This window comes from Thrips palmi, unplaced genomic scaffold (assembly GCF_012932325.1).
Source record: "Thrips palmi isolate BJ-2018 unplaced genomic scaffold, TpBJ-2018v1 HiC_scaffold_4, whole genome shotgun sequence".
Classification (NCBI taxonomy): domain Eukaryota; kingdom Metazoa; phylum Arthropoda; class Insecta; order Thysanoptera; family Thripidae; genus Thrips; species Thrips palmi.
This window is the reverse complement of record NW_023144631.1, coordinates 10,827,842-10,852,669: the sequence shown is the minus strand read 5'-3', so window position 1 is coordinate 10,852,669 and position 24,828 is coordinate 10,827,842. Positions and strand designations below refer to the sequence as shown.

Below are 24,828 nucleotides of genomic sequence, written 5' to 3'. Positions count from 1 at the left end.
GAGAGACATGCCACCAAGCGCGCTGGAGACACCCTGCAGCCACATACGCCACCGTTGGTGGTTGTGTTGCTTTCGGGGAGGCATTCCACTGACACAATGTTCGGGGAGCCTCGCAGCGCACGTCGACAAAGCCGATAAAACAATACTTTGAACTTTGTGTGTGTCTGCTGTACGTACTCCCGCCGCAGCCACGCGCCGACTCGCTGCTGCAGGGCGTCAAGATGGCGGCGGGACAAACAACAACATCGCCAACAATGACAACAAAAGGGAGTTGTTAAAGAAAATCTCAAAACAACAAGATGGACACAAGCAGCGTAAACAACGTTATGGCATCTAAAACATGCGCGGGGTGGGGGTGGGGTGGCGACATCTCCCCCCCCCCCTCTCTCTCTCTCTCGCACGTACACACGAGTGCGCTTAGCCGGCCGCGTCGGGGAAAGTTTGTGTTGGCGGTTGTCACTGTCGAATGCGTGCAGGGCTGCGTGACTGGTTGACATCTGGAGAGAGAGGAGGGAGGGGGGGGGGCGATCGCATCGAGATTGCTCTGCGTCTGGAGGCTGGTTCCGAAGAATCGTTTCGTCACTCTGTCTCTCTCACTCCCCTACGGAACGCCCTAGGGCGACAGAGACAGAGCGACGGAACGGTCCTTCGGAACCAGCCCGCTGGACCACAGGCATGCCTCTGGCACCGCCACTGCGATACGCCGTGGCACGCCGTCGCCGAGACACATGCGATGAGAGACACATGCCTGGCCTGGCGGCCTGGCGAGCTGATTTCGGACGGTACCATCGTCGCTCTGTCTCTCTCGCACTCGCCAGGCGCTCCGCAGGAGTGCGAGAAAGACAGCCAGCAGTTCGCTGCTCTGGCGCGCGGATGAAGGCGGCGGAATTACTGCAGGACTGCAGACTGAGGGTAGCTTTCGTCGCTCTGTCTCTCTCGCACTTGTCGGGCGGTACTTCGGGCGTCTCTCCTCGGCCAGGGCGCCCGGCAACACGCCACCCTCCGCAGGGCAGGGCGGCAAGGGCGGCAGGGCGGCTGAGCGCGGTAGGGCACACGGTGTGCGCTAGGCTGCGGCGCGGGGGATATCTGCACGATCAGCGAATGCCTGTTGCGGCCCTGGGTGCCGGCCGTGCCGGTGGCAGGGTGGCGGCCAGCCCGGCGTAGCCCGGCGGTGCGGTGGCTGGGGGCGAGGCCGGCGGCCCGAGCCAGGCGTGCCGGTGCGCGGGGTATGTCCGTCCGCCGGCCTGGCTGCGGCCTGGCTGCGGCCTGGCCCGTCGGCCCGCCGGCGCGGAGAGACTCCCCGTTTCCGGGAGCTCTGCCCGCGAAGGCCCGAAGGCGCACCACGCGGAATATGTAATTGAAGCGCTGGCTGCGGGTGCCATAGTGCCCCCGCTCCGCCTTGCTGGCCTTGCTTGCCCCGGCCGCCATGTCGGGGTGGTTTGACTGCAGGGGAAGTGGCTTGCGCGATCACAGCCTGGAGCAACTCCGTCATTGTCGAGGCGTTTACAACAAGCACCGTATGTTTTCCGGCCCGCCCCGCTCCCCCCTCCCTCCCCCAGGCCACCGACCCCACCCCGCCCCGCCCCGCCGGGAGATGAGGGAATCAATATCCTCCCAGGCTCCCCTCCCCCGCCGCTGGACTTGGCGCCAAAAACGCTCCCCCGCTCACACGGGCCGGGCCCCACTGCCAGCCCCCCGCTGCCAGCCCCCCAGTCACAACACGGCGGCACCGCGGTTGGCGCGCCGAGCGGGTTCGGCCGGCTGACGCTAGAGGCGCTGCGACGCGCTGCGTCCCCCTGCCCCCTCCAACCCCCTCCAGGCACTTTCCGAACCGCGGCGGTCTTTTCAATCCGTAATAGGAGTGGCGGCGAGAGGCTTCACAAAGCACCACAATCCGATCGCCTGCCCGTCAATCCCATTCGGAACGGAATGACTGCCAGGCACTGCCAGGCCATTGTTGGGGCGTTCGGTGCGGGCCGCCAGTCAAAACAGTCGTTCGAATACACATGTTCCTCCAACTTTGTGACGGTATGCGCGTTGTTCTTTCATTTCCATGTCGTTTCCCGTTCGCTCTCCGTGCGATTTTCGTGTTCATTTCCGGGCGTTTTCGTTCCTTTTATTTTCCGCCGGCCGGCTATCCTTGCACGCCGCACGCTCGCCGCCCCGGCCGGTCCTCTAGCCGAGCCTCGCGGCGTAATCTCCTAATTTCATCACGCAAACGAGTTGCCATCGCTTCACTTGCCTCCCCCCTCTCCAAATAACTCCCGTGAGAAGCGGACGCCCAGGGAAATGACGCTCTTCTGCTGCTGAGGCTGGGGTAATCTGCGCGCCGCAAACCCCTGTTCGAATTGCCCCGCCGACCGAAAACAAATTTCGACAGGAGACACAACAGCTCGCAGGGGATAGAGGAGGAGCGCGGGTTCCCTGAATCGAAAGTTTGTTGTTTTTCTGGACGGTACGGCTCTTCCCCGAGAGGGAGAAAAATCGGGATGGCTTGGCAGGATGAATTAATATCAATCCTTTGGGGTCCTCCGTCCTGCTGGAGACAGCCGGCGCTCCATCCGTCTGCCGTCCGTGTTGGGCGATGTAGGTCATCCCCGCCATGCTCCGCCACGCTCCGCCACGCTCCGCCACCCCACTGCCAGATTCCAAATGGATACTTTCTTGTCCGGACCTTCTATACACTCTGATGCCCCCAACACAGCATCTCTGTCTCTCTCTACTCTCTGGCCATCTCCCAGGCCTCGGTGCATCCACACACTCGCAGACTCACTCACACAAACGCAGAATCACTCACTGCGATCCCCCTCCCCCTTCTCACAGTGTGGGGTCGTTACCCCTGCCTCGTCCTTGGGGTCCAGCGGGCCGAGGGACACACTCTATATTTAAGGGAACGTCAAAGTCAGTCAGATGTCCAAGTTTCCCCCGCCCCCCACTCGCCTCTGCTGGGGCGCCGTCCTGCCCTGCCTCCGGATTATACTTTTTGTTGTTTTTTTCGGCCTCAGCCGCTCGTCTACGAACAACACCGAGCGTAATCCTTTTCTTCTGCGTGGGTCATTAACAATTCACTTGTGTTTCGCCTCGTTTGATCTCCCTCCCTGGCATCTGGGACCACTTTGACCTTCCCCTCGGCGGTGACCTGGATTACCGGACAACCTTCCCATGTATTTGTGATGGAGTATGTCGTCGAGGCCCCCCCCCTCCCCTCTGCTTAAAGCGGCCTAGCGGGCCCCAAACCGCAGGCGAGGCGCTGGGGCCAGCCAGCCGGGATCGGCTCTGTCCCGCCTCGACCGAGCGGAGACCGGGCGGAGACCGAGACAGCCGGCGGCATTGCGGAACGCCCTTTTCCGATTAAGTCGTGTCGTATTCGGGGCTAGAGCCGACCGTGCTCAATACACAGGGGGCGACCCTCTCTGAAATTTTAATATTGCGCTCTTGGGATTGCTGGACGGATTGTGCTCGGAAAACCCGAGAATTATTCTCCCACATTCAAACCCACATTCAGTGGCGTGCGCAGGGGGAGGGAGGGGGGGGGGGTCAGAGAGGGTCATGACCCTTTTCGGCCTCTAGACAGCCGCCTGGAAGGTAGGCAAATTGCGTCACTTTCCCCCTGTAAGTAGGCAAAAAGCATGGCCTGACCCCCCCTTTTTTTTTCCAAAATTTCTGCGCACGCCACCGAGGGGGTAAACACTCCAGTGAACCTTGTACAGACTACTCCCTATACTCCCTATTACGGGGTATTACACTTGTATTACGCATGTATTACGCCTCAATTTCATTGAAAAATGACATTTTTTGATACTTTTGGTCCCAAAATGTATTACTATTACGCGTATTACGGCGTAATACCCGACTTTTGTGTACAGGGTATTACGCAAGTGTTTACCCCCTCGCACGCCACTGCACACATTCACCTCACATGTTTGATAATTTCAGGTCACTTTTTCAGACCTGATGGTAAAATGTGCCTGAATTGTTGTGCCCCGTTATTTTGCACGGAAAGGGTGCGCTGCTTTCCGTTTCCAGACCCGCATCAAATAGACATGTTTTGAGGGGTCTATTTCTGCGAGCCCCTATTCGGCGCATGGCGCACCAGTCGTGCTCCATCAAGCTGGGTGCGATGCGGTCACTCTACCGCAACCCCTCCCCGCCCGCACCGCGCGACCCTAACCGCGACCCGCCCTACCCTAGCCCCGCCGACCCATCTCAAACCCAGTGATATTCTCATACTGTGTGACGCGGTCTCACGGCGCGCCGCGCCACGCCAGGGAGCTGGCGGGAGATTGTGGTTGGCGTGCATTGTGTTCTTATCATCTCGGACGCGCGGCGCATCCCAACGGATCAGCCCCGCGCTGCGTGCGCTGCGTGCGGGCCGTAAATACGACCCTAAAAAAATTAAATAAAAGGACAGTGGCAACAAAACGCCGCAGCGCTTTATCAGATCAAAACAAAACACAGGGCGCGCGGTCGCGTGTGTGAGTGCCTGACCTGACCGCCGGCGATAAAAATAAAAAAATCGCCACGAGGGAACAAAACGGAGTGTGAAAAACAAACACACGGAACATTATGAAACAACGAGTCATTGTTGCCGGTGTTGTTTTTCTAGACGGCGGTCGTCGTCAGTGCCCCTGCAGCCCCCTGCAACTCTATCTGCAACCCGTCCGGCGAAAAGGGCGGAAACGAGGCCACTCCCCACTTTCTCTTCCCCCTTCGCGTGCGGGCCCTTCCCCGTACTGTCTCACTCTAGCCGCAGCGGTGCAGGGCAGCCGGGCCCTTGAAACAACAACAACAACAACGCAGTGCCACTGACAGGCGAGGCAAGGCGCATCAAGTCCCGTCCGTCATCAGCGGAGTGTTGTTGAACATCGCGTTTTACACCGTGCTGAGCACCTGATGTGTGTGTGTGTGGTGTGTGTGTGTGTGTGTGTGTGTCTGTCTGTCTGCAGGGCCCTCGTGTATGCACAACAGCGTACTAGCTACTCGGCTCACTGAAAGTGCTCACGGAGCAATTAGTTTTTGAGCGCGCCCAATGAGACGCACACAGCAGAGGCAGTCTCTGCTCGCCGGCGCTCAAAACGTCGGTTCGGGTCGGGATCCGGAGAGGGAGGAGGGAGGGAGCTGCGCGCTGACCGCCCTCTCAAAGCTGTACCCTTATTTTTTTTCCGTGACGTCTAATTTTTTTCCATAATTCAGACTCTTCTGTTTAGTGGGCAACCCGCTGTGCACCTCCCCCTTCCCCCTCCTCTCCCCCTTTCCCATCTCCAGCAAACCCCATCCCCTGCATCGCCCGCCAGCCTTTATGGGCGTTATGTTCATGTCGCCGCCAAGATGCGCAGGAGGCTGGAGGGGAACATGACCGGAGATTGCAGGGCGCCGAGCAGAGAGTCGGGGGGATGGGGAGGCGAGGGTGTGTGTGAGAGAGAGGGAGAGAGAGAGAGAGAGAGAGAGAGAGAGGAGAGAGAGAGAGAGAGAGAGAGAGAGAGAGAGAGAGGGAGAGAGGGGGGGGAGAGAGAGCTTAATTAAGACGCTTTCAGCCCTGCCCGCTCCACGCCGCGGCCTAGGCTGGCCTTGGATCGCGTGCTTATTTCGGCTTGCGCAACATTGACGAGAGCCCGAGTTAGTTAGCAGCTCGTCACTCTTGGGTGTCGGTGGCAGGCGACAGTTCGCGAGACCGAAACTAACCAACCACTCGCCTCGGCACCGGGAAGGAGGCGGGGCGAGGCGGGCTAGTTGTGTTCTTGTGCTGGGACTCGCGGACCGCGGCCGCCGACCGGAAGGAGCGTGGGCCAACCGGAAGTGCGCGGCGCGGCGCCGTCACCGGCAGCAGCGGGAAGCGCGAAGCACGCCGCCGGGCTGGCTGCGGTCACAGCTGTTGTTGCGGCCGCGCCGTGCCACGCCGTGCCGCGCCGTGCCGCACGCAGCCCCGGGCCACCACGGCGGCCCACCACCGCGACCCACCACGGCCCGACTCACCGCCCCCTGGAAACCCACCTGTGCCGTAGTACAGTCACGGCCCGCTGGAGCGCGCAGCGCAGCGCGCGGTGCGCCCCCTAGGCTGCGGGTGGTTCGGTGTGGCGCCTGGCCGCCTGGCCGCCGCGCTAGAGGGACGCGCCGCGCCGCGCCGCGGGGTGGCTGGCTGGCCCACCCCCTCCCCCACCCCTGGAGCTTAGCGCGCTGTCCAGCAGGCGCGCCACCGTCGCGGCGGCCGGGCTGGGTGGGCTGCCTTGGGCTGGCTGGCTGGGCTGCCGGGGTCGGGCGAGGCAGCGAGGCAGGGCCGGCGAGGCGTGCGCTACTCCAGCCCGCTAGTGCAGATCCTGCCGCGCGGGTTGCCGCCTGCTGCGCAAGCTGCGCAACCCCGAGTCGACGCGACGCGCGCGGGCCAGGCCCGCCAGGCCGCCAGGCCGCTGCCGTGTTTTGTTTTGAGCGTCAGCGTGCGTGCGCGTGTGTGAGCGTGGCCGTGCGTTGCTTTGCGTGAGTGTGTGTGAGTGTGTGCGTGCGTGTAGGTGTGTCGTGTTCGTCCTTGCTGGACCGTTGCCGTCGTCGAAGACAAAAACAAAAACAAAACAAAGAAAGCGAGTGGTTTGGCGCTGTGAGCGCGCGAGGGTCGTCCCGTCTGGAATGGGAGACCTCAGGTGAGCAGGGTGGGCTGCGCTGGGCTGCGCTGGGCTGCGCTGGGCTGCGCTTGCCGTCCCCGTTGTCCCCAGTTGTTTCTACCCCCTCCCCTCCCCTCCCCTCGCCGCGCTGCGGTGTTTCCAGGCCAGAGTGTTGCCCCGCTGCGTAGGGGCGGAGCGGGGGGTGGGGGTGGGTGAAACAGCCCCCAGAAGCGAGCTCTCTCTCTGCCAAGGAGGGGGCGGGGGAGGGTCGCCGCTGTGAATTTATGTGTGTGTGTGTGCGTGTGCGTGTTTAAGTGTGTGAGTGCCCCAGTGTTTTGCGGCTCTGATTGCGTTTGTGTGAGTGCGTGCAGCCGGTCACGAGGGGGGTGGGGTGGCCCGGACGCCGCGACGCCGCAGGACGGCGGCGGCGGCGTGGCCCGGCCCGGCCTAGCGGCCTACGTGCCTGGGTGGCGGCCGGCGGGCTCGGGCGGGGTCCTGGAGCGCCAGCGAGCCCCAGCGCGCCAGCTTGTCTGTCTGTGTTTGCCGAAATAAGGCGCGGTCCTGCCTGGCCGGGCCAGCGGGTGCAATGCGTTCGAACCTCTTTTCAGTGAAAAGTTTTCGCCCCCACCAATTTTTGTGCAACACTATGACGTTGCACTTGAGGTGCAATTCCTCCCCCTCCCCATGCTTTCGCATGTGGCGTATTGGGGGTGCATCGCACTGGATCGCACCTTGCCTTGCCCTTGCCCCGTCATAGCGTTGATTTCCCGGTGCGGCTAACGCTGGCTGACGCACTGCGCACGCCGGCTCGCCCCAAACGGGGCCCCGCAAAGCCCCGACAAGCCCCCCGCGCCGCCCGGCGACCTTTGGCTCGGATTTTATAGGCCGTAATTCGGAGACAGCTGCGAACGCCGCACCGCGGTGCTGTACTGCTTGTAGTGTACTGTACCCTGTAGTTCTGCCGCAAAGCACTCGGGCTGCCCAGTGCCCGGCGGTGCACAGTGGTGGCACAGCGGTGCCCCGGTGCGGCTCGAGAGGTTTGCCTTTGCTTGTTGGCCGGGGGAATTCGGGTCGGCTTACCCGGGGTTGCCCGCCCCGCCGCCGCCAGCACCGTCCTGGAGGTTGGCAACTCTTTTATGCTCTTCGTTTATGAGGTCGTTGTTGACTGGCACCTGCGGCGTCGTGTCCTTGGCGGCACGTCTTTCCAGGTCCTTGCAGGTCCTTGCCGCGGCGCGGCAACAGGCGCGGCAAACTCGAGGACGAGGTGCTCCTCCACGAGCAACTCCCGCGGCGTGGAGGCCACTCCCCCCGGAAGGACTCCATTAAGAGACTCCCCCAGGACTCCCCTGGGACGGGGTAACAAGGCCGCCGCGGCATGACGCGCATGAGGCGCCCCATGGCAGTCCGGCCGCTTGTGGGGTGCGGGCGGTGCGGGCGGCGGGGCGGCGCGGGCCCGGGCCGCCTAGGGGAGCAGCGAACAGCCGGCCCTATGCCCGCCTATCCGCTTCCATGGGGCAATTTCCATTTACTACCCCTCTCGCATTCGCGTGTGTTGTTTCGATCCCGGCCGGTGAGGCAAACGAAAAAAAAAAGATGAAACTTGCGTATTTTCCTGAGCATGGTTTTGCTGCCGAAAATGGTGCAAAATGCTTGGAGTCGAATCGCCCGGGCGCGGCTTCCAGGCTTCGACGGCCTCCTTCGCGGCGTGCAGTGGAGTGGACGGCCGAGGCACCGCAGCATGACGCAACACTCGCGGATTGCGCCACTTCTTGCCGGCGCGAGTGAGAAACCCAAAACGCTCTGTCTCTCTCGCACTCAGGGGGCCGTTCCGTAGGGGTGCGAGAGGGACAGAGTGGCCTGAAACGGCCGTCGAAGGCCAACGCCAGGATTTCTTATAGCGCGGCAAAAAGTGGCGCAACGCTTCGTCTCTCTCGCACCCTGACGGGCGGCCGAGTGCGAGAAGGACAGAGTGACGAAAGCGGTGTTCGGAAGCAGTGTGTCCGACAGCATGATGCCGCGGCTTCGGCGTTTGCGCAAGTTTAGCGGCCGCGTCCGCGCCGCGCCGATAAGTCCTCGTGTTACACCCCTCGGGCTTAGCAGGGCGGTCCCGGGCGTCGGGAGAGACGGGGCGCGATGGAGCGCGGCGGAGCGCGGAGAAACTAAGGAAGAGAAAGAGAGGAAAGATGGTCGAAGCCAAATGAAATTAGCCCCCACGTGGGGGAGGGGGGAGGCGGGCGGGGTTTGCCTGGCGTGCTGGGCGTGCAGAGCGTGCTGCAGCACATCGATGTGCCACGCCATGCCGCCCCAGATTGCAGCAACAGTTTGTAGCGACGTGTTTGCCGCGTACAAGCTGGGGGTCCACATCGAGGGCGGGTCGAAGCGGCGCTGGTTGCGACGCACCCCACGGGCCACAGGGGCGGATCCGGAGTCGCAAAGGAGGGGGAAACAGCACTCTTTGCCTACTTACAGGAGGAAATGTGCCTTTTTCCTTACCTTTCAGGCGGCTGGGGGGGGGGGGCAAAGGGGGGAGTTGTCCTTTTGTTCCCCCACTCACCGACAGTGGACCCCGTTTGCTAACTCGGCCACGGCCGCCCCGTCCGGCCCGGCCCTGCCCGGCTGGACACGACTTTGAGGTGGTCTTTGAGGCTATCCGGTTGCCAGTGGCGTGGCTTGGCGTGGCGTGGCTGCTTTGCTCATCCAATTCCATGAAAGCCGTGTCTGGTGGCGCTCCCTTGGCCTCGGCGCCACGACGGCCTCCTCAGCGGCGGCCTGCTTCTTGTGCCCCGGGCTGCCCCTGCTGCCCCGGGCCTTGCCCCGCGATGGAGGCAGGCTCGGTGATTGATTACAAACGGCTCAGCACTGCACTCCCCGCCCGGCCGGGCGATGGATAGCCGTCCCTCATTGGACCAACTGCCGGCCGACGCCGCCCTGCCTCGCCACCGAAAGAAAGGCCCAAATTCCGCGGCAGGCTCTGAGATTTCTCAACTTTTGCTGCCGGGCAGGTAGGCGGCCTCCTCGGCGTCCCCCGCGCCTCGTCAGCCGCCGATAAAAGGCTGTCACCGCCGGCCGACGCCGAACAGTCGTTCACCGTCGCTCGGTCTCTGTCGCACTCGCGGGGCGTGCCGCCGGGGTGCCGCAGGGGTGCGAGAGAGACAGAGCGACGAAACGACGCCCGCCAAGTTGGCGCTAATGTGCCGAACTCGCTTCGGCCACGACGGCACCGACGGCACCCCTCTACTCCCCCGCGCCGGGTACTTGTTGTGGCCCCATCGACAGCAGCTCGCAACAGCAGCTGCTTTTTGTCGTCGTTTCCTGGCCCCCTTTTTGCCGGGTGCTTTCTGCGGGCCGCCTGCGTCGCTCATTGGCTAGTGGCCCCGCTAGTGCCTCGCTAGTGGCGGCGGGGGCAACTAGGTGAGGTGGCCGGACCGGCAAAGTGTTCCGGCGTGGCGTCTCTGGAGGCCCTCACGCGGAGTGGCTGGGGGAGGGGGGGAGGGAGGCCAACTTGGGCCGACGGCACCGCACTTGGCTCCACTCGGCCGTGAGAGCGGCGAGGGGGTCGAGGACTGTACCATCTCGCTTGATCGACGACAAAAAGTAAATAAAAAAATAAATAAATCGGCTGAGACGGCGACATAATACTACGGACTGTACTTTTCCGTCCGGATATTATTATATCCGCCGATATAATCCCTGCTGGATTGGCCAGAGGGACGAAAGCTGAACATGCGAGACGGTGCCCCGGATCGGCTTGCTCGACTTGATACTGTCGTGGTCAGCCTGGAGGACGGCCTTGATCGCCGGGGATCGAGGGGGGAGGGGGGGGGGAGACTGCCGTGGAAATATCTCGATAGGGGCCCTCCACTTTGGAACGTCACGGCCAGCCCAACTTCATGGCCGTGCCACCGCCGCTGTGGCCGTGCTCCGACCGGACCACTTCTAAACTCGAGAGATTGAAACAACAAACAAAAAAGATGAAATACATTGAAACGGCGACTGGTGGTTCCTCGCGGTGAGCTGCCGCCAACTTTGTCAGCTGCCGTTGGGTGCGCAAGAAAAAAACGCCAACACTGCGGCACGAAAAAAAATATTTATTGGGTTGGTCAACAACGTGGCATCGATTTTTTTTTCACTCTTTCGGGCGCGGCCCAGATACTGCGCGGCAGGCATGCTGAAGTTGGCAACCCTAGACAACTTTTACTCACTGATGTGCCGCGACAACGTCAGGCGACGCGCAGGAAGGAAGGAAGCCGCGGCACGTGCGCCACCACGTGCCGCCCATTTTCTAATTTCTTTTTTTCTCTCGCGGCGCGGTTGGCAACCCTAGGCGCCCCACGGCCGCCGCGGGACAGCAGCCTCTGATTTGCATAGTAACTAGCCGGGCAGAGCCCGCGGCTGGGAAAGGGCGACCGCGGCGCCGTCGTGGTGGCCTTGTTGGTGGCGGTGCCGCCCGTCGTGGAGTGCGAGGCGAGCCGGGGGCACGGCGAACACCGTGTCCGTGGTGTCGGCTGGACGCTCTCCGAGACTGAGGTGCGAGAGAGAGGTCCCCCCGGTCGGCACGCCCAGGCTCGCCTTAATATTCCATTAGGCTGGGTCGGGTCCGGCACCTGTACAGTGTACACTACCCTGCCCTTGCCATAAACTACCTAGAAATTAGCACCCAGCCCTCCTGTGTCCTGCTACACTGATTGACTAGACGCCCTGTTCGTCCGCTTTATTGATGGGCGGGTGCTTCCGAGAGGCGACAAAAAGGGAGCAGTGCGGGCGCGATATAATGGGTGTAATTACCCCCCCCCCCTCTCGTGATAAGGCACCTGGAAGGCGCAACAAGCACTACTTTGCTGCTTTGACTAGGAAAAAAAGCACAGCTTGATCCCCTGCTCAGAAAACCCCTGGATCCGCGCCGGGAGCAGCCGCGCCTTCTGCTTGTTCTTGGGCGTGATACACCGTGATACACGCGGCGGTACTCCTTGGCCGCCCCGCCGGCCCCGCCGCGCGTCGAGCGAGGGGGGAACAGCTTTACACACTCATTGTACAAAATTTGACCACATTCCACATTCAGGTGGCAAAAACGCCTGTAAGTAGGCAACAAGTGTGGCAAAAACGCCAGAAATCTTGCACATTCTTGCACATTCACACAATCATTGTACATAAAATTTGACAGTGGGACTGAGGGAGGAACTTTCCTCCCCGCGTCCACCGGGTGCTTTCCGTTTCACTCACGCTGCCCTGGGGGCGGGGTGGGGGGTCGCTCGTATAACTCCCCGCAGACCATGCATGACGAAAGTTTGAAAGGGTCCGGACAGGGCCGTCGCGTCGCCGCCTTGGCGCGCCTTGGCGCTGGGCCGCCCGACCCGCCGCTGCTCCGGGATTCGGGACGCTCACGGGCAGACTGACCCCGAGAGTCGCTGTCCGTCTCTGTCGCACCTACTGGCGAAGCCCCGTGTGTGCGAGTGGGACAGAGCGGCGAGAACGACTCTCGGAATCGGTCTGCAGCGCCAGCACCATACACACCTGCCGGGGCAACTTCGGTACGCCCCAGGGCCTTCGTCGGGGTATTGTGCCCCGCCGCCCCGCCGCCCCGCGGCGCGCGGAGCCAACACTACATCAATGTTTCATAGACGCCCCACTTCGCCACGACGCCCCCGCCGGTCGGGAAAGGTGGTGCGTGCGCGCGGGCTGCTCAGGCAGCCGAATGGGACGGGGGCGGATCCAGGGCCGACCCGGCACCACGGACAGCTCCGCGAGGAATTTAACGGGCCGCGTGGCGAGCTGATGCAGTCCCGCCAGCGACTGCAAGAAGTGCATTAGGGCGACGAGGGAGAGAGAGGGAAGGCCGCACCTGTCAGGCAGCCGACCTTTGCGAGCCGTTGGAGCGCCGGACAGGCGAGCGCCAAAGGCGGGGCGGGGCGGGGCGGGGCGGGGCGGGCGTCCCCCGGGGAATCATGCCCAAGGTCACGGCGGCCTCCGCGCCCCGCCCCGCCACGCCCATCGCCGCGGACGGAGGGAAAAATGGCTGTCTTTGAGGCGCCCCGCCGCGCCCTGCGTCGCCGCGCTGGCCGGGGAAAGTACGTAAACCCCTGGACGCTTAATGGTGTCCCGGTCCCCTCAGCACAACAGGGCAGCCAACCACAGCGCCCAGCCCGTGCCCGCCGTCCTGGCGCACTCCCAGACATAAACTGTTCGTCGGAACGATGGCAAGGCGATTTCCAACGTCGATTCTCCCTCGATTATGGGGCCGAAATGCCACCGATTGGACCATAATCTTTGTCGATTCGACGATCATTAACGAACAGCTGTTCATCAGTCGCGTCACTAGAGAGTCACTCGTTCCTGACTGGGCGCGTGCGTTCGCTGCATGCGCGTGCACGCCACCATGCGATTCGGATGAGTCTTTCCGTCTCTGTCGCACTCATGGCGCGTCCCGTAGGGTGCGGCAGAGACGGAGCAGCAAAGCGCCCTGCTCGGCCCTGCTGCATGACACGTCTGCATGCGGCGTACCCTGTTGGCGCCCCGCTTCTGGCGTTTTGCTGGCACGGGCCGTGCAGGCCCTCCCTCTCACTCTCTCACCCCCCCCCCCTACCCCGCCCGTTCCTCCCCAGTGACTCACCATTGCATACCGCTGGAGCGGAAGCGCACGGCGGCAGGCAAGCCCGCGTAGCCAGGGCGAAGCCAGCGGCAGCCTGGCGGTAAATCATCTTGTTCATTAGTCGCGAAAATCCAGCCAACAGATTCCCCCTTCCATCCCAACAGACTTCCAGCCCAGCGCTTCCAGGTCGTTCCTTCGTCTGTCTCACTCGCGCCAGCGCGGAACGCCCCGTGAGTGCGAGAGAGACAGAGCGACGGAACGAGTCTGTGGACTCACGCTGGCTTGCACACTGCCGCGATCGCCCCTCGACATGCCCCCCCCCCGCAAGTTAATCACAGCGACTCTTCGCCGGGCCGCGCCACCTTGGGCTGCCTCGGCCTGTCGTGGAGGGCTGAGCCTCGACGGCCTAACTGGAGAGATTACCGGGAGATCACTGTCGTGCCCCCCCCCCTCCCGAGAGGCGGCTCCGTTTTCCGCTGTGTTCAACTTGCCCAAACTTTATTATCTCGGTAACTTCCTCACCGCCCGCCCGGCCGTCGCGCGGCGAGAGAGGGACAGAGAGACAGATAGACACAGAGACAGCGGCGCGCGTGCGCGAGGCGTGGCGCGAGCGAGAAAGAGTCGCGTCGTGTCGCACGCACGACCGGCGCCGCCCTATCGAGGCAAACTCGTTACCGCCGCCGCCGTCGTGGCGAGCGAGAGGTCTCTCTCTCGCACTCAGGGGCCGTGCAGGTGCGAGAGAGAGAGATAGTCAGCCGAGACCCTCCGCTCGCGGGATCAGCCCTGCTGGCGAGCGGCTAACTCGGCTAGGCCGCGGCGCCGCGCGCGTCGGAGCGTTCGAACGGGGTCAGGCCGCTCCTGCACTGTGGGCGACTTTCCCAACAAACTTCGGCCGGCCCGTTCGTTCAATGCAGGGCGCAGCGGGGCACAGCGGGGCGCTCTGATTATCCGTCCCGCCAGCCGCGTCGCCGAGTCGACGGGCGCCTCGCCGCCGTGGACACAAAGCGGATCGCTTGCGCCGTGCCGCGCCGTGCCGCGCCGTGCTTGCGCCCTCGTCGGCACACCGGAGTAGTTTTCAGCCCATACAGGCCGTAGTTTCGTCGCTCCGTCTCTCTCGCACTTGCTGGCCGTACCGTATGGGTGAGGGAGACAGACAGAGTGACGAGGCGCTGTTCAGAATCAGTCTGCAGCTCCCCCCCCCCCTTTCTGCCAGAATTTTCAATCTTCGCGCGCGGCGGCCATCGCATGGCGCCTGGGGGCAGGAGGGAAGACGAATCCGACTCGCTCTCTCTCCCCGTCTCTGTGCCGCGCTCTGTGCCAGCTGCAAAGTCGTCTGCATTTCTAAAACGGCGCTCGAATAACATCCTGCCCTTCTTTGTGCGTCTCGGTCGTCTTCTTGATGGCAGAGATGGAGCACCCTTCCGGGACGCTGGCCGCTCTCCGCCGAGCCGAGGAGCCCGCCTTTTAATTTGGAATAATTACTGCTGCAGTGGTGGCCGAGTCCGGGCGCGAGTCCGGGCCAGGACTCCGACCCGACCCGACCCGACCCGACCCTGTGGGGCCACTCTAATTTGCGACCGAATGACGCGCTCTTTACTTTGGCAGAGGCCAAACCAAACAGTGGAGCGGACGGCCCGGCTGAGCGATTCAGAAGGTCGCTTTGTCGCTGTCTCTCTCGCACTCATGGGGCTCCCCATGAGTGCGAGAGAGACAGAGTGGCGAAACGACTCCCTTCGGAATCACTCGCCCCGGTGGCCGAAAAGTGGCGCACCGCGGCCATTAGCGCTTGTTCTCTGTCTCTCTCGCACTCGGAGGTTCGTCCGCGAGGGAGAGAGCGAGCGAGCGCCCGTCATGCGGCGGGTAGGCAACGCGCCGAGCGGCCGTGCGCCGCACTGGGAAGGGTTGCCTACCCTCCATTACCATTACCATTAAGGGCCAGGGCGCCAAGCGCCTGCCATGCGGCGGGTAGGCAACGCGCGGGACTGCCTATCCTCCGGGCGCTCCCGGGAAGCTGCCTATTTCCCCCTTCCTTACCATTGGGCTGGCGTCCTGCGCCTGCCTGCTGTCTGTCTGTCTGTCCGTCCGTCCGTCCGTTGTCCGTCCCTGACCGCAGCCTGGCCCCGGGCCAAGCCGACCGCGATGGGTCCAGGAGAAAGGCAAGTCGAGGCAGGACGAGCGTGGAAAGCAGCAGTTGTTCCGCTTCCTTACGGCTGCCGCGTCCTCGAGACGGAGAGGGACAGCGCGAGCGAGGGAGAGGGGAAAGGGGGGGGGGGTGTTCATCCCGCCGTGGAGTCTTAATGGCCGGAGCAGCACAGTGCCCCCGGTGTGACCTTGACGCGCGATCCCTCATCCCCGCCGGGATTTATGCTTCGCGCGCTGCTTATCCTGAGATTTGAATGCAGCGCGATGCGTGTCGAGCCAAGTCGGCCGCCGCCGTCGTCGTCTGGGAGGGGGAGGGGGCGACAGGGGGAGGGGGTTCAATGCTCTGGGTGGCACGCATCGATTGGCGGGGGGTCAGAGGTCAGGGGGACGGCGGGGAGGGGGAGGGGGAGGACGGTGCGAGTGGAAAGCCGCAGGCTGGAAAGCGAAACCGCAATAAGAAATTTCCGTCGCCGTAATAAGAAAGGACGATGTCGTGTTATTGGGGACACGCTTGCTAATAACGGACTCGTTGCGCGCGCGCGCGCACACACACACACAGACAGACACACACACACACATACACACACGCTGCCTGGCCGTGTTTGCCCGGCAGCGCGTAGTTATTTGCCGATTCGTTCCATGTATCGCGTCGGTCGCGTTGTGTGTTGTGTTCGGTTGTGTTCCGCCGCAGCCGGCAGCTGCGTGCGTTGGCCGCGCCGTGCCGCCGCGCTGCCGATACGACTCGATGATTGGATTGCCGGTGTTCCCTGCGCCCCGCCGCCCCTAAATGTTTACGCGTCGCCGTGCGTTGCCATGAAAGCACGGCGTGTTACGCGGCCCGCCGGTTATTCGCACGTGTCATGCCGCGAAGCTTGAACCGTGAAATTCGTTTTCTGTCGCTGTTGTTGTTTTTGTTGTTGTTCGGCCTCGGCTCTTCGCGAGTCGCCACACCGGCCCCCGCCGCCCCGGCCCAGCGCCGCGGGGGGTCCGGCCTCGTCGGTACCGATGGCGCCGTGGCGGGCAATGGTGCGACGGGGCGATGCCGGCGATGGCGGTAATGGTGCCCGAGGGAGCCTCCCCCTCCCCTCCCCTCCCCTCCCCTCCCCTCCCCGCCTGCTAACATCGGCGGCCCCGCACCCGCGGGGCGTAGGGCCTGGTAGGGCCTGGCAGGGCGCGCGGCCCGGCGTCACGATTAGGTCCCCGTTATATTAAATTAGGCGCGACCGCAGCGCCCCCGCCGCTCTCCGTCTCTCTCGCACTCACGGCTCGCCCCGATGGGGTGCGAGAGAGAGGGACGACGGCGCTGCCCACAGTGCGGCGTCGCTCGCCCGGACGCGATTGGCCGGGACGGGCGCGAAAAAGGGCCGGTGGGGCCAGAAGCCAGAGGGGCGTGGCGGGCCGCGCCGCTCCGCGCTGTCGGTGTCGATATTGGCGTTTGAGGCGGCCGAGCTCAAAGCTTTCGATGACGGGGATCTGGCCGGCCAAGCCCACCAAGCCCACCAGGCCGATCGGGGGCCCAAGCAGGCTGAAGTGGCGGCTCAGACGGGCTGAGCAGCGGCCGAGAAGCTGGCCGACAAGGCCACGAGGAATAAGGGCGCGGTGCGGGGCCGCGGAGCCGCACAACACTCGCCGGCGATAAGAAATCAGATCTGGAAGGGGGAGGGGTCTCGCTGAGGGCACCCCGGCGCCGCGCGTTTCCTCGGGTCCCGGGCGGAAAGGGGTGGGGGGGCAGGGGATCGTCAAAGCCCCCACCGTCGTTAAGCCGAGCCGGGGACGTTAAGCCTGCACGCGGCGAGGCGCGGCGGCGCTGCAGCTCGCTGCAGGCTCATTCCGAACGCTGCCTCGCCGCGATGTCTCTCTCGCACCGCTGTACGAACCGCCCCGTGAGCGCGAGAGAGACAGAGCGACGAGAGCGCAGGGCGAGGTTTCGCTGCTTGAAACTGCAGCGCGGCACGCTGGCGACTTGGCGGTCGGAGCCTCGGCTCGTCACTCGGGGTCGGGTGGGTCCTTACTGCTGCCCCAGCAGACGAGCGATTCAGAAGAAGAGCGTTTTTTGTCGCTTGGTCTGTCTCTCTTCCGCCCTTGCGGTAGGCTCCATGAGTGCGACAGAGACACCGCGGCGAAACGACCCCTCCTGAATCGCTCGACAGACCGATTCCAGCAGCGCCTCATCGCTCCGTCTCTGTCACATCAATATGGAACGCTGTTCCGTGAGTGCGCGAGAGAGACAGAGCGATGGGGAAGCTGCGGCGGCACGACCACGGCACGGCATTCCGCGCGGTGCGCAGAGCGGTCGAGGCAGCCATCCATCCGGGCCATCCAAGCCATCCGGGCGGAGTGGAGTGGAGCAGCACAATACCGTGAGGGCACTCTAAATCCAAAGGCAATACTTTTAGCACCTTTTTTGGCGATACAATTGAGTATCGCCAATAAACGGCCTTACGGAAAAGTATTGCCTTCAAAACGGCGATACACAAAAGTATCGCCAAAATTTGGCGATACTTTTGAGTATTGCCACGATTTGGCAATAAACGTTGAACAAATCGAGGGTACAGGACCTTGGTTTAAGGGGGGGGGGGTAAAGTGAAATTTCGAGTTTTTAGGGGTTCCGACGAAGGAGGACCCCTATTGCCCGGGGCTCAGAATTCTTCTTCTACGGACCCCCCAGAATGGACATTTCGCTCCCGCCATATTAATCCTTTTCATAATACAATAAAAAGTCCAGAAAATCTAAAAAATTTATCGTGGAAATTTTCCGTAAACAACTAAAACATAAATTTGCAACAATCAAGCACCCTTATCCGTTCACATTTTCCAGAAACGTTTCGAAGAAAAAATGTGCCACTCCTCAAAACTAAACCTCTTGCCTCATCAAAGTGACAAAAACTAATCACTGTTCTAAGAAAATGATAAAAACATGACAGAGTCTCACTGCCATCGTACCAACTGTCAAAATTTAAAGTCCCTGATAAAAAGAAATGAAAACGCCGTAAAATTCGAAAATGCCAATGTTCGCTCATTGCACACTGACAAGACATTTAAACATCATTCAAATCTGTCATTAGTAAAAGGTTCGCAGCAGAAAAGACAGAATAAATAGATTTTCGGGGGTTGGCAACAATTTTCCCGGCGTCTGCGCCCTTTCGAAAATCGCGAGGCTGAAAAAAACAAGTAGTCGCACATTGAAACTGCCTCTCCATTGTTGCTGAGAATGGGTTGTTTGGCTTGCTTTTAAAGGCTGCGGTTCTCTCTCAGCCCCAAAATATAAAATTTACTCCCTTCTTCGTATTTCTAACTTCAAATCTTCTTTCATTAACTTACATTATTTCCACAACCGGAACACCGTGCAATGCGTAAGCATTGGAATTTTTTCATGTTTTTTCAGCCTTCTATTCTTAGATATTGGTCACCCTGACATGAAAATGGACATCACCATTGGATTCTCCATGCCTTTTTACCATTTAACCATTTTTGGGTTTTCGGGTCTGGTGGCACTTTTTGAATTTTCGCAAACATTTTACATTTAGTCCATATTTGGGTTTTAATCCTTGCGCGCAGGATTTCAATTCCAAATGTTGTCCCAAAAATCTGACGAAGTTGCCACATCTTTTTATGGTCAAAATGAAGAAGACAAGGGAGCCGGATTTCAAAAACATGTTTTCTTTCGGCATTAATCTTAAAAACTAGAATCATGACTGTTTTTTTGCCCCTTTTGGACATTCATTTACCTCTATCTAAAGATTGAGACACAATTTTGAAAAAAACTCTCCCTTGTCTTCTGGCTATTTGAACACTGGTCATTTTAAGCTGTCGCACAACATTCTACCTCTTATGGTCTCCGAGATATCCTGCGCGCAAGGTAAAAAAAAAATATACCGAGAAATACCGGTTTAAAGTTAAAAGGCCTAAACCCAACCTCACAGTGATTCTCAGAATTTAAAAACTCCCTTTTGCCCATTTAACGGTGCTGTGGGTCGAAATATGGTCAGGTTTTGGGTTTTACCAAGGCCCAAAGAGTCCAAAAAGAGCAAAAACCGAAAATCGATTTTTTTCACTTTCCCCCCCCCCCCCTTTAAAGCCGTGGTTTTGGCAATATCCAAAAGTATTGCCAAATTTTGGCGATACTTTTTTGTATCGCCGTTCTGAAGGCAGTACTTTTCCGCAAGGCCGTTTCTTGGCGATACTCAATTGTATCGCCAAAAAATGTACTTAAGTATCGCCGTTGCATTTGCAGTGGGGACCGGCGTGCCGGGGCGTGCGCACTTCGCAGCGCAGCGCCGCACTGCCTCGCCTTTTTATCGCATTCCAGGGGCATGCCGTTGGGGGCTGGCTGCTCGGGCTGCCCGCAGTCTGCGGCTGACTGCCGGCTGGCGGCCGGGCGGGCTGGCGCCACCTGGAGCCACCAACTCCCAAACTATTACCTCGCAGTGCGGCCGGCTGGGGGCGAGGGGGAAAGCACTCGCGTAATAGTCGGGTCACTCTGTCCGTAATAGCACGCGTAATAGTGTGCGTAATAGAAGCGTAATAGCCGAAATTCTCCAAATTTGATCCATTTTAGGGGTTTTTTGGTCTGTTTTCAGCTAAATTCCTATAATTTTGAGGCGTAATAGAGCGTCATAGACGTAATAGTCGGGTCGCAGGTTTTAAGAGTGATTTCCCCCTCGGCTGGGGGCCTGGCTGGAGGCTTGCCAGGTGGCGGGCTTGGCGCCGCCGTGGCGCCGTGGCCGCGAAGTTAAGAGACCCGCCTCGGCCCGCCTCGGCTCGGCGGCCAGATGGCGGCGCGTGGGAGGGTCGCGGCCCGGCGCGACAACAAGACGGCCTCGGCGGCCGCGCACAGGAACAAAAGACCTTGTCACCGGACGCGAGGCGGCGAACAAGAACAAGCACCCGGTACTTGTTGATCGGCGGCTTCGCGAAGTGTGTCAGAACGGAGCGCCATTGTGTGCCGAAGGTCCATCAACAAGTGCACGAGGGGCACGAGGGCGGCGCGCACCTGCACTGGAAACGGCTGCCGAGGCCGAGGCAGTCGAGGTGCAGGGCCGCGTCGCCATCCTGCTCCGCTTCAAGACCGTCGTCGCCTCGGTGAACGGAACTGCTGACCCTCTGCGCCCCCTTCCCCACTCGCCCGCCCACTCGCCCTAAATCTCGGACTCGACCTTCACAATGGGCGTCCTTAGCACCTACTTCCCCTGCTGGCCCTGCCGGCCCTGCTGGCCCGGACCCCGGCCTGCCTGCAGCGCTATTCTGCCAAACGGGCAGCGCCCCCCCCCCCCCCCACTTCCCCCTTCGGCTCGATTCTCCCTGGAGAGAGAAAAAGTTTCCGGCCAGCGGCACTGAATCTCCGAGAGTGTGGGGGCCAGTCCACCGCCGGGCCGCCGCCACTGCTATAACCTCCGCCTTTTTCCTCCGCGCGTTTCGCGTCGATCTCCCGTCTTTCTCTTTCATTAAAGCGCGTCTCATACCTCCACCGTTATTCTCCCCTGCTTCCTCTCTCTGTCTCTCTCCCTCCTCCCAATCTACTTATCCTGGCTGCTGCTGTGCGCGCCGTGCGCCGTGGACGTCGTCGTCGTCCTGGCCTTTCCCGCTGAGCTGCGAACACACCGGAAAAGGGGGGGGGGCACGGGGGCGCCTCCGGTGCCGAGTGTGTGCTGAGCCGAGGGGCTGAGCTGCCGTCTCGGCCCGGCCGGGGCGGGGCCGCTCGGCAGATTAAATTTGCCCAAGTGCGCGGCGCAGGTGATGTCGTTCGACGCGCGTATTTCCTCACACACACACACACACACAAAATCATGCACGCGCACGCACACACAAATCATGCACACATACACTTCTTTTTCATTTTCCCTCTCCCGCCCCCGGTGATAAACAAGCACGGCATTGAGCGGAAGGGTGGGTTGGTAGAAAGGCCAAGTTTTAATGAAGGCTCGCGAACGCAAACCGATGATACGGCGCGGAACGCGGAAAGCGCGAGCAGAGCACTGTACACTGTACACGGACTGTGCAGCCGTGGCATGGCGGCGCCGCTCGCGCCGTGAAGCCGTCGTCGTGAATGCGTGGCAGGTTTAATACACGGCGGGGACTGTGGAAAGGGGCGGAACCGTGCCGCGGTGCAGGGAGGGCGATGAAGGAAGCCCCGCGCAGGGAAGCCAGCGCTGAGCCCCGCGCCCCGCCGCGCCCCGCCGCGCCCCGCCGCGCCCCGCCGCGCCCCGCCGCCCCGCCGCGCCCCGCGCGTGCCCCCCGCCGGCCAATCTCAACACGCGCTGTTTTTCCGGACCACCGTTCGTTCCGACGTTTCACCGCCGCGCCGTTTCCCGGCGTTCCGCCTCCTGACTCGTGGGAGTCATGTCGGAGGGCCCAAACTGCCAGCGAGGCATCCGCCCTCCACGCCGCCATACGCTCGGTGTTTGTGAGTGTGAGTGTATGTGTGTGTACGCGGCCACCGCCGTGGCGAGCCGGCGCCGAGTCTGGGCTGGGCGGTCTGGTCGAGAGGCAGCACGGGGCTAACAGGGGTCTGTTGGTTCAGCACCGTCCTCACTCCCTCTCTCTCTCTCTCGTGACCACACATCCCATTATCCCAAGCCACCACTGCAACCCCCGACGACGGTTCGGGCCCCTCTGCCCGGCCACGGCGCGGCCCAGCTTGGCGGCGGCCAGGCTCTCTAGATTTACCCGCCGCAATCTCCGAGGCTCAGTTATCCTCGAGGTTATCCCACTGCGTCTCGGCCTCCTCGGTGGCCCGCAGACTGGCTCCGAGAGTCGTTTCCGTCGCTCTCTGTCTCTGTATGGGGCGTCCTGCATGGGTGCGAGGGAGACAGAAGGGTCCGAATCGGCCGGCTGCCCCGCGTCCCGGGGCGCGTCGCGGGGCGCAACTCATCCCAAGGCTGGGGCAAGCGGAGCGGAGCGGCGGAGCGGTGCTGCCAGGCCTCGCGCCGAGTCTGGGTCACGCCAGGGGGTGGGTGGGCAGCGGCAGCGCGGCAGCAGGTACGCGCGGTACTGCTGCGTGCGCGGGGCGGGGCGGGCCGGGGCGGGGCGCGCTGTTGTGGGTAGCGCGGCGGGTAGCAGAGGATGAGGGCGCCACCAGCGTGGTGGTGCGGCCCACCACCATGACGCCGACCTTACTGCCACTCCGTCGCCCCGCCGCCCCGCCGCGCCGTACCCTTGTTTCTGTATTATCTCCCTGTCTCTGTCTTTTGTTGGCGGACGCTCTGAAACACAGAAGCACAGCGCTAGCCGTCAGCGGGAGGAGGCACTGTTCAGAATGAGCCTGCTGTGGGACTGATTCCGGGAGTTCTTGTCGTCGCTGTCTCTCTCGCGCGCACGCGGGACGGCCCACGAGTGCGTGAGAGACAGACGCGACGACGACGACGCTCGGAATCAGTCTGCTGGGCGCGCTTCCGCGGGAGGGCACTGCGAGGAGGGCTCTGCGAGGAGGGGGCGCCTTCAGGCTTTTAGGGCGCGCGCCTGCTATTGACAAGGCGAAGGCGAGGCGGAAGGCACCTGTCCGCGCCCTGTCCGCCCCGCCCCGCCCCGCCGTCCCTTGTTTCCGTTAGAGTCACTTTGATCTGAGCACGCGGCGCGGCGGCACAGGGCGGCCCAGGACGGCCCAGGACCAGGTCCAGGCTCGGGGTGGCTTGGGGCGGCGCCGAGGCGCTGAGGCGTCTGCCGTGGAGGCGACGACGACGAGGCCCTCCGATGAATATTGCATCGACAACGCACCGCTTGCTGAGTGGTCCGAGCAGCTGTACTGCTGCAGGCGTGTGTGTGTGGTGTGTTTGTGTGTGTTTTGTGTTGGTTTGTTCAGTGGGCACGGCGTGCCTGGGCCACAATAACAAACTGGGTGCGCAGCACAGCGCGGCGTTAACGGCCACCTCTCTGGCGCGACCTTTGCGGCGACGAGCTTGCCATGCCAGTACAGCCTGAGCCAGGTCGGCCAGGTTGTGCGTCTCACCGGTGTTTGTGGTGGCTGTGCTTGCCTCGGCTTGCCCTGCCGTCGCCTTGGCTCGTCGACATGCCAGTCATGCCACTGCACTGGCGGGCCGCTTCGCTCCGCCGCTTCCGGGTGCTTCCCAGTGTGCCCGCGGTGCCGACGCAAGCTCATTACCCTAAGCCGAGTCAAAGACAACAATGTCGCCGCCGCCGTGGAGGAATCGCGTCAGGGCGGTGAACCGGGCAGCGCGAGGGAGAGAGGAGCGGAGAGGAGGGTGGGGCGCTGGGGGCTCGCCCAGCACCTGCAGCATGTAACCGCACCGGCGCGGTTTAGTCTATTGGGTCGTCGGACCACTCACCCCTAGGCGGACGGCCGGGCGAGCGGGTAGACGGGCGGACCGGCGGACCACCCCCCGCTCCACCCCCCGCTCCACCCCCCGCTCCACCCCCCGCTCCACCCCCCACTGCGCGCCGTCCCTACCTAACAGGCTCGATCGACTGGCGCGTCCAGGGGTGGGGCGAGGCGGGGCGAGGCGGGGCGGGGCGGGGCGGGCAACAGGTGAGGGGTGCGCCCGAAGGGTGAGCCGCCCCTCCGTCGCGGTGCGTCACCTGGGTTGCCTACGCGCCCGTCCCTGCCGCGTGCTGGAGGCTGGAGAGACGACCCGTGGCGCCATCTGTTGAGCGGCCTCGCCCCAGCCCGGCCGCACATCTGCGTCGTAGGCTTTCCTCAAAATCCCCCGCTTGTCGTTTGTCACGTCCTTCCGACCGTGTGAGTCGTGTCTGTCTGCCTGCCTGTCATTCTGTCTGTCCGTCTGTCTGTCTGTCTGTCTGCCATTCTGTCTGTCTGTCTGTCTGTCTGTCTGTCTGTCTGTCTGTCTGTCTGTCTGTATGTCATTCTATCTGTCTGTCTTCCTCGAGCTCGCCATCTGGCGCCGGCAGGCAGGCAAGCAGGCATAAAAGCCTGGCTGCGTGCGCTGCGCGGCCTGGCCTGGTGCGGACGGTCGTAGCAATAAATACTTTTCACCCTTCCCCCCGGCTGCCCCTGGCCGCTGCTCCGGCCCGAGAGCGTGTCCTCACTCATCAACTTGAGCCCGGCCGCCACGCCCCGCCACCTGTCCCTCTGCGCCTCGCTGTGCGGCCCTTCTAATCCTGACTCATGACCCTGCGGCCTGCGGCCTGCCCCCTGTGGGCAACGACAGGCAACGACGACAAGGAGGCTGGGGGACGAAAAAAACACGCACGGAGTGAATGTGTGTGAGAGAGAATGTCTGTGTGTGCGCACCACGCTGTGACGCCGAAACAAAACCGTGTGACGTTGCCAGGCGACCGTCACGGCGTTCGTCGCGCCGTCAGTGAGCATGGCGTGAAGAGGAGCGCATCTCCGCCGTCACTTCGCCGTCGCACCGTCACACAGCCACAGCCGCAGGTGAGTGACACCGCCATTCGCCGCCCGGCGATGCAGAAGACCGGTTCGCCGCTCTGTCTCTCTCGCACCCTCACGGAGAGGCCCGTGAGTGCGACAGAGACAGAGCGACGAGACGACTCTTCTGCATCGCTCGGCTGACGCTGGTGTGTTGGTTGTCG

At 62.3% G+C, this 24,828-nt stretch overlaps 1 protein-coding gene across 4 annotated transcripts in view; it reads left to right on the top strand.

Moving 5' to 3' along the window:
- LOC117649301 overlaps window positions 1-24,828 on the top strand; it is a 41,916-nt gene that overhangs the window by 11,909 nt on the left and 5,179 nt on the right. Inside the window, exons 1-2 of one of the 4 annotated variants that reach the window (XM_034391924.1) lie at window positions 6,339-6,471; window positions 24,567-24,670. The gene's annotated coding sequence lies outside the window, so the exon portion shown is untranslated. Of the gene's footprint in view, window positions 1-6,338; window positions 6,633-23,863; window positions 24,671-24,828 lie in introns of those variants that run through there. The other 3 variants (XM_034391923.1, XM_034391925.1, XM_034391922.1) reach the window with 3 other exon arrangements.